This window comes from Lathyrus oleraceus, chromosome 7, assembly GCF_024323335.1.
Source record: "Lathyrus oleraceus cultivar Zhongwan6 chromosome 7, CAAS_Psat_ZW6_1.0, whole genome shotgun sequence".
Lineage (NCBI taxonomy): Eukaryota > Viridiplantae > Streptophyta > Magnoliopsida > Fabales > Fabaceae > Lathyrus > Lathyrus oleraceus.
This window is the reverse complement of record NC_066585.1, coordinates 291,864,429-291,873,259: the sequence shown is the minus strand read 5'-3', so window position 1 is coordinate 291,873,259 and position 8,831 is coordinate 291,864,429. Positions and strand designations below refer to the sequence as shown.

At 34.0% G+C, this 8,831-nt stretch overlaps 1 long non-coding RNA gene across 1 annotated transcript; it reads left to right on the top strand.

Moving 5' to 3' along the window:
* Positions 1-5,920: 5,920 nt before the first annotated feature.
* On the top strand, positions 5,921-7,805 carry LOC127101319 (uncharacterized). The gene is made up of 2 exons (XR_007794605.1): positions 5,921-6,200; positions 7,603-7,805. It is a non-coding gene; the product is annotated as an uncharacterized LOC127101319 (long non-coding RNA).
* Positions 7,806-8,831: the final 1,026 nt, after the last annotated feature.

Sequence of the window (8,831 nt, the reverse complement as noted above, 5' to 3'; positions counted from 1 at the left end):
TGTCTTCTCTTGTATCAGATGAAATATTCCTTGGTCAACTCAAAGCAAAGCATCAGACACAAGATCAAAATAACAATTAAGCAAAGACAGAGTAGTAGATGAATTCAAACAAAATCCAAGGCTTGCATCAGATGAAGGCTTAGTTCACAATAGCTTGGTCTTAAAATGTTGGCATTGACCAAGTCCTTTTTACACAGGGAATGTTGCCTAATCCTAAGTCCAATAGTTCAGATCAAGATCAACAGTCCACCAGATATATTTTACGGTTTTTGTTATTATTAAGTATTTTAAGGTCCTAAGACCACAAACAAAATCAAAACACACAAACAATATATACAATCACAAGATATGGCTCAAATGAGCAAAGTGAAAATGACATAAACATAAACAAGTTAAATGGAATGTAAATGGCAATCAATGATAAATGACTGAAATTTAAATTGCATAAAGTAAATGACATGAAACTAAAGCAACATCAACAAGAGTTAGTCAATGGTTAGTCAAGTGTTAGTGGTGTTTTTTAATTGATTAAGTCATTCTTTGGAGAACACTCAACCACCCATTTACAAGCATGGATCCTTAAACCAAGACATCTTCCACGAGAAGGGCTCCAACTTGGATGATTTAACAAATATGCCACTAGCTCTCATGAAAGGAAAAAAGGTAAAGTTTCCACACAATACCATGAAGAATGGGAGACTTACAATCTCACTTAATAGAATGTTATGCCATTAGGGTCAAATTTAGCTCTATGTTAAGCAATCGTAATTGGACTTATGTAGAAGTCACAACTATCTGAGGTCGGGCAATAAAAAGTTAGGTGTTAATGCATGTTAGAGATTTGGTATGATTAACCAAACTCCTAAAATATACCACACACTAAAAGAAAAGATCAAGAGGGAGGGACATATCTCAGACGTACTTATATTGGTTCATCTGACACAAGGTCATTGATGAACCAATTAGCCTTAAGACATTAGAGATTTCATTGGTCAAATGAAGGGATAAGAAAGAATAGGGATGAAGATGAAGAGGGAGGGTGAGATAGAAACACAAATTTACCAAGGGAGGATTTTATCAAATTAAAACCATTCATTCATTTTGGGAGATGAAATGTGCATTTCATCAATCCCCTAAATCCAATGGTTTTAATCCAATAAAAGTCAAATCAACCTTGACCAAGGCCCAAACAAATAGTTAAACATCACAAGACCATAAAAATGGCTAAACATAATTTTTACACAATTAATCAATTAAAAATCAATTTAAAAATGACTTAAAATATATTTTAATTTGGTCAAAACCTAAAATCTCTGCAAAACACCAAATAAATGGCCAAGAGATTTATCCTAGTTTAAACAAGGTCGAAGGACCTTAGACAAAAAAATTCATGATTTTTGAAAAGTCAAAAGTATTTTTAAATAATTAAATATATGCAGAAAAACATTTAATTCATGAAAAATATCAAAATTAATCCAAAAAAATAATTTTAATTCAGAATATGGAAGAGAAAAATATTTAAAGATTTTTTGTGAAAGTCCCATATTTTTTTGATTAAAAATGAAATTAATATGAATTAAACAAAATAAAAGGAATAAACATAACATCAGAAAATAAAATAAAAATAAAAATAAACAAGGGCCATCAGATCTCCCTCATTAATTGAGGTGACAGATCTGATGGCCACACGCGCATGTTCCATGGTGGACCTTGGTTAGTGTAATGTACGCGTAGTAATCAGATGCAACGATTTAGATTATAACATTTAAACTTGATCAGATGGCCAGGAAGCGTGACAACACACCACCGGAGCTAGAGCTCTGGTCATCTTCTCCAGTGACCTCCATCGGACTAGTCCAACTTCATCTCAATGGAAAATGAAAGACAAGGACACTATTTCAAAGAGAAAATGCTCAGGATCACGAATTTAACCTCAATTTTCTCCAATTCCAAGTATATAAAAAGATACATGATTTTGAATTTTGAGGATCATGAACTGAGTTGATTCGATTTGACCTCAAAGCAACTCAATCTTGTTGCCTACATTGGTAGGATTTCAGCCAACCAAAAATCACAAAGAATAGTGAAGAATTAAGAGATAATCGAAGAGATGAAAATTCTGGAAAATCACCTTCGAGTGAGCTTCAAACTTGCTTGATCTAGCTTCCAATTGGCCTTGGCTTGACTTCAGAAGCTTGTAGGAGTTGAATTGGATCTAGGAAAAGCTTGGACTCTTGGATTTTCAATCTCAAAATAGAAAGATATTTGAAGCTCGATTTTCAAATGAAAACCTTCAAGATTATCCTTTAATGGTGAGGGTTTGGATTGCAGGTTTAAAGCTTGGGAATGAGGTCTTTAATTTTGAGCCATAAGAGTCTTATTTATAGGTTATGCATTTGATTTCCACACACTTCCAAATTTGGCCAAAAATAGAAATTCACTTGCATGCTTGCATGGGCGTGTGATAGTCCCATCAAATGATGCTATCAGGTCACTCATGTGTAATGCTAAAATCATGTCACGTGCTCATTCAATGGATATTGAAATGTGTATGTGAAATTCATCCAAATGAACCTTCGAAAAGAAACCATGCGCAGGTCCTTCAATTCTTGACCAAATGAGATGATCTTGAACTTTTTGGAAATTTGGGATCAAGGGGAACAACTTTTATGTTGAACACTTTTCCATTTGAAGCTTGGATCATGATTAATTTTGAGGTAGAAGTTTGGAAAATCAAACATATTTGAAAATTTTCTAAGTACCAAGTCAAATGTTCACTTCTTCCACCTTGAATAATGTTTGCTGTAGGATTCAAATGGGAAACGTTCCTTCATAAAAGTTGTATATATTGAAAACCTCTTCAATTTGGTTAAAAATTTGACCTCATTTGGATTTGGCATGAAGGAGTTATGCATTTTAGAAGTTGAGGAAAATCACTTGTTCAATGGTAGTGGCCCAAAATGACCTATAATATTTCCTCTTGGCACATGAATTTGCAAGTTGAATTTGAAATTCTTCCAAGAATAAAAGTTGGAGAGGATATATTGAATTTTATCATGAAACTTGGATGGCCTTAATATCATAAAAATTGAGCAATATATGGTCCTATGAAGTTGACCTCCTAACTAGGGCACGAACAAAATGACCTATAATCGTTTACCATAAAAAATGAATTTCCAAGAAAAAATAGATCTTGACTTTAACATTAAAGTTGTTTGGAATTTCATAAGGAGTAACTTTTATCTTTGAATAATTTTCATATGATAAAAATTGTATGAGATAGGGTCTAGGGAACCCCAATTTTGACCAGTTGACTTTCTCTGGTCAACCACCATGATCCATCTAGCAAACTTGAAGTTATCTTGATCTTTGGGACTCATGGAGGATAATATAATGATAAGATGATTTAATATGAAGTATACTTTGAAATATTTGATCAAATGTTGAAGAAACTTGTTGAGGAAGTCACACAAGATACCTAGATGAATTAGGGCTTCCAAGAAAACCAAGCTTCAAACTCTTGATGAATTATTGATTAAAATGATATATGAAGATAATGGGGATTTATATATGATGTCTATAGTAATTTTGAACCATTTGTCGATTAGTCTCCTTTCATTGAGGGTCTCAAACCCTAGATATGAGCTTGATGAAGCATGGGTGAACAAACACTACCTACAAAAGCAACAAACTATACATTGACATATTTTTGGTATTTTGGTTAGTAAATAATGAAAAACAAAGTATGATACAATCAAATGTGCTTGGTGATCTCTCTCAATGTAAACCCAATGAATGAAGGGTAAGGAGGATGCCAAGGTGTGATCCCAAAGCTAATGCATATGATGAGATAGCATGAGGGATCTTAGGGTCAAAATTGGGGCCTTACAAGATGGTATTGGTTGATGAACGGAGAAAAATGAGGTTGAAATAAATAAGGTAGCTCATGGAGAATCTGAATTCTCGTGCCTACGTATTCTCACCGTGCAATGAGAAAGTCAGAGCTTTCGTAGTTCATCCTACTATGACCGAAACAAAGACAACAAGAGACTAAGGCAAGAGACATGATGTGTTAATTTCTAGGGTATACGACCCTTCTAGGTAGAAAGATGAGTGCCAAGATCTCAACCTGCTAGGCAAGGAATCACTACCATAGTACATAACTTCTAATGGCAAGGAACTGAAATGTCAAGGTCTATAACCCAAAAGGAAAAGAGAACAGATGCCAAAGTCCATAACTCTCAAGGAAAAGAAAAGCACTACCAAGGTCCATAACCTGATAGGCAAGAGGATTTCCAAGAGTCCATAACTCTACAACGCTACTCAAAGGGATTGTTAAGATCCATAACCAAGTGCCAAAGTTTATAACTCCATAGACACATAATGAGTTCTTCCAAGGTCCACCATCTCATGGGGCAAAGAATTATTGCCAAGGTCTACCACCTTGAAGTCGAGAAAGGTTGCCAAGCTCCAAAACGTAACAGGAAGGAAAGATTGAATTGATTGGAAGAGGGTGTATAACCATAAGGTGTTGATAACAAAAGTGCTTCATTATTGAAGTGTTGAATGATTGATGCTTGCTTGAAGAAGACTCGCCAATTGTATAATTCAAATTGCAATAAAGTCTATGAATAAAGGAGAATACCTTGAGCAACTAGATCATTCATCCCAAACCCAAGGATACCCTATACAAGGATATGAATTCTCCACTCTCATCATTATTTGTTTCTTAAGGCTCATGGCATACAACTTGAATCTAAATTGACAAGTTGTTGATAGGAGATCATGAGATCCTGAGTGTTGATCTTGTTGTAGAAGAAGACTTAGCAATCACATAATTCAAATTGTGATAAAGTCTATGAATAAAGGTTAATATGATGAGCAACTGGGACATTCATTCTGTATCCAAAGATATTCAACATGAGTTAATGGAATTATACACTCTCATTCATTCTCTACTTCTTAAGTCTCGTGCCACACAATCTGAATTATGATTGAAAAGTGTTAACCTTTTGTTGTGCTTGAGAAGTAGTCCACTTTGTCAGCTATTCTTGATTGATATTGACTTTAAAATCTTGATCTTGTATTTGAACCTTGAGGTCTTAAGTTCTTGAGATTCAGCATATCTGATATAGCTTGAGCATGTGGACTTGTCATATCAAGTGATCAAGGGTCTTTTGATCACTTGTATATGCTTAGGGATTATAGTATGATGCAAAGGATTTGTTTGATCAAAGTGATCTTTGATCAACACTAATCAGTAGGATTGAAAGAAATTAGATGAACTATGTACAACAACCTAATGAATTGGGAAATTAGTTGAATCAATTGCCTATAAGCAAACCCTAAGTTAGGGGATCATGCAAAATCAGGAATTTCTTAAACCCTAATGGGAAAATAGGAAATATGCACAAATTTGATTACAATGGAAACTAGAATTAGGGTTATTTAAAACTATTTAACTAATTAGAAAAAACACAAGAACATATGATAAAAAATATTAGGTTAAGTGTAATTAAACCTAAAGTTTCTAAAGATTACAATTAATTGATTCATCATAATTATTTTTATTAATCACAATTAATTAATTAACTAACCTCACAATTAACTTATTAAAACAATTAACTTAAATTATAATTAATCTATTAATCAAAATTAATCATATCCATCCTAATTAACTAACCTAAAGATTTAACAAATTAAATAAGAATTAATGCTTAATATAAAACAAAGTGTGTATAATCCCCAAACCATGGTGTAATCACCAACTCTGGCCTGGGCCTAGAAGACCAGGCCTAATTACGAAATTCCACCAGATGGGGGGTGAAGGAAAAGCATGGGTGTGCAAATGACCAAAAACTCGTTTGGGCCTTAGGCCCAAACCAAACTCGATGCCAAACACTAACACGTTTACCGGTGGAAGCACCGGACCCAAACGCTATGCTCATAAGTTGCGGCTAAAGATAGAGAATGATTCTCATAGAAGCAAGTTTTCTTCATTGTTGTGTCTCAACTCTCCGCGTTTCAAGCTCCAGATCAATCGATTTTGAACAAAACGAAGAACAATTCTCAATTCACATTCTGAAATCTGCATCAACAACTCAGCTTGATTCATCATTGCACGGACGCACAAACCAAAAAAACAGAATCGGAATTAAAGTGAGAAACACACCGGTATCTGAAGCCTCAATCGCAAACAGGTACTGATTCTTCTTCTCTGATACTGATTCGTTTCTCATTCTTCTTCTTCTGCGACTTTGTTATTCTCTTCTCTGAATGCTCTTCTGCAAACGCTCTTCTGTGAATGCGTGAGAGACAACAGAGATGGTTTCGGGGAGCTTCTGAGAATTCGCAGAGTGAAGATCGAAAAAGGATGAGCGTTGTGATTTTTGTAGTGAAGATAGAGAGATGAATGTGCAGAGTGATTTCTGATATGTGAAGAGATGAATGAGATTTTCTGTTGCAGAACTTGATTTATAGAACTCCAATTCTGTTATCAAATGCACGTGAAATTCATATTCAAATTCACCAGAAATGCACAATTAGTTTCAAATGAACAAAAAAATTGTTAGAGTGTTAGTTATCAATTTAAATTTAGTTAGTGAGTTAGTTATGAAACTCATTTAGTGAAAATGAAATTGGTTTGGAATTGCCTGCGTTTGTGTGTTTACATTAGAACTCAGTTATTGCTCTAAAATTGAATTGTTAAAACTTGTTAGTTTACTAATTATCAGTTTCAATTTATCAGTGGTTGGCTAAGTGAAGTTAATAGTGAGTTGAAATTGTTTTGCAGGTTCAATGTTAGTTATTAAATAATCCTGTTTTTACTCTATTTAGAAAGTTCTACAGGTCAATATTGATTCTAAACCTTTCTGCTATACATTTCGTTTTGCTGCTTGGAAAGTTAATTGAGTTGTTAAAAACATATTGGATGCTTGATTGTTAATCCTTCGATTCAATGAACTGGTATGAATTGATCTGTATGAATTGTGTATGGAATGTTGATTGGTTATATATATCCTTGAATGGTTGTATCATGTGGAGGTAATACTTTAAATGTGTATGGAACAGCTTGTTTGGATGTTGGTCTTGTATGAACTGATGGAACTTAATAGAAACAATTCGTGCATCATTGTTATTGATTAAGTTAGAAAGTGGTTTTAGCAAAAATCAAACGAAATTAGAGGTTAGTTAATTCAAGCCATTAGAAGCTAGGTTAAAAGTTAGTTAGCATGTGAACTTGGAATCGTTATGAGAGGTTAGTAGCATCAATGTTGAAATTGAGTTGTTGATGTTAAAGATTGGTAATAAGATGCTCAATGGTTTAGTATGAAATGTCAATGACTTGGTTTGCTGATTATTTTTGGAAATGGCTTAAAAATTGAATTATGTGGTAATAGAAACTATAGGTTTTGTAATTGTTTGAATTGTAAAATATGGACTTGTTGTAATTATATGGGATTTGCAAAATGAAAACATGATTGGAAGTGAATGAATCGAAATGGAGTGTGAATTGTATATGTTGAACTTTGCCTTGCAAATGTGAATTGACTGTTGGAAAGATTCTTTAACATGTTATGGTTTTGCTTCGTGCCTTTGTAGGTGGAGATGCAAAGAGATTTGGGAAGATTATGATGAACCCGATTTAGTAATCAAACTCAAACAAAAGCATATGAGTCATGTAGATGTTGTATGGACTTAATGGAATTTGCATATATATGTACTATGTAGAATTCCCATATATAATGAACTATGATCATGTTGTATGCAAAATTGATTTGTCAATATTAATGTAAACTTGAGTATGCGAAAGTGTTGATGAATGAAATGCATTGAATTATCTTTGTTAATTCCAAAAATGTGTGAAATCAAGTTCAAATTAATGGAATGTATATGGCTTCTACCAAGCATGAATGACAAGTGAATAAGTATAGCCTCAACTTAAGATCACCAAGAAATGGTTTGTCGACTTTAGTCAACTTGGTTGACCAAAAAGTCAACTTAGGTGATGAATCCTAAAATGCAATGCAATGGATGAATAGATCAAGATGAACAACAAAACTTGTAAGCTTAAGCAACCAATTGGCTTTAATTTTAAAGATGCACATTACCTAAATGATTATGCTATGCTTATGGATAGAAAGAAAGCCAAACTTGTATGTGAAGCAACCTTATGATGTGGCCATGAGTGTATGAACAAGTAAGTAAAACAAAGAATAACCATAACTTAGTCAAGCACAAACAATGTAAAGAATAGAACCAAGCCTTGAAGCAAGAAACAGGGCATGATGTAATCCTTAAGTGATTGGATGATTAGGAAAGATCCACAAAATGCTAGGGCATGGTGCACCTCCTGAATTAGGATTTGGGAATCAAAGATCAAGTCATAAGGTCACATAAGTTTAGATAAACCACAAGGGATCAATGGCATAGGGTTTGTAAGCCTACATGGTCAAAAGGTAACCAGATGTTCCACAAATACCTTGCATAAAGGGTTACAACAAGATTAGGGTTTCCATGATTAAAGTGAAAGATGAGGTGAATAAGGGCCAAGGCTCAAGAAACCAACTCAAATCACATGCCTCTAGCATTAGGGTTTTGAGCCCAAAGCAAGGTCACCAAATGAATCACCCATGATAAGCACCCATAATTAAGGTTTTATGGATCAAAAGATTCATATAGGACAAGAGCCAAGAACATTAGGGTTGGGCATGAAAGATCAAGATGCAATCTCCCAAGATTAAGCAAGACGACATTATGTTTTTCACAGGCTTTGAATATATGATGTTTGTGAGAATGAATGCACGATACACATGAATGCAAATGAATGT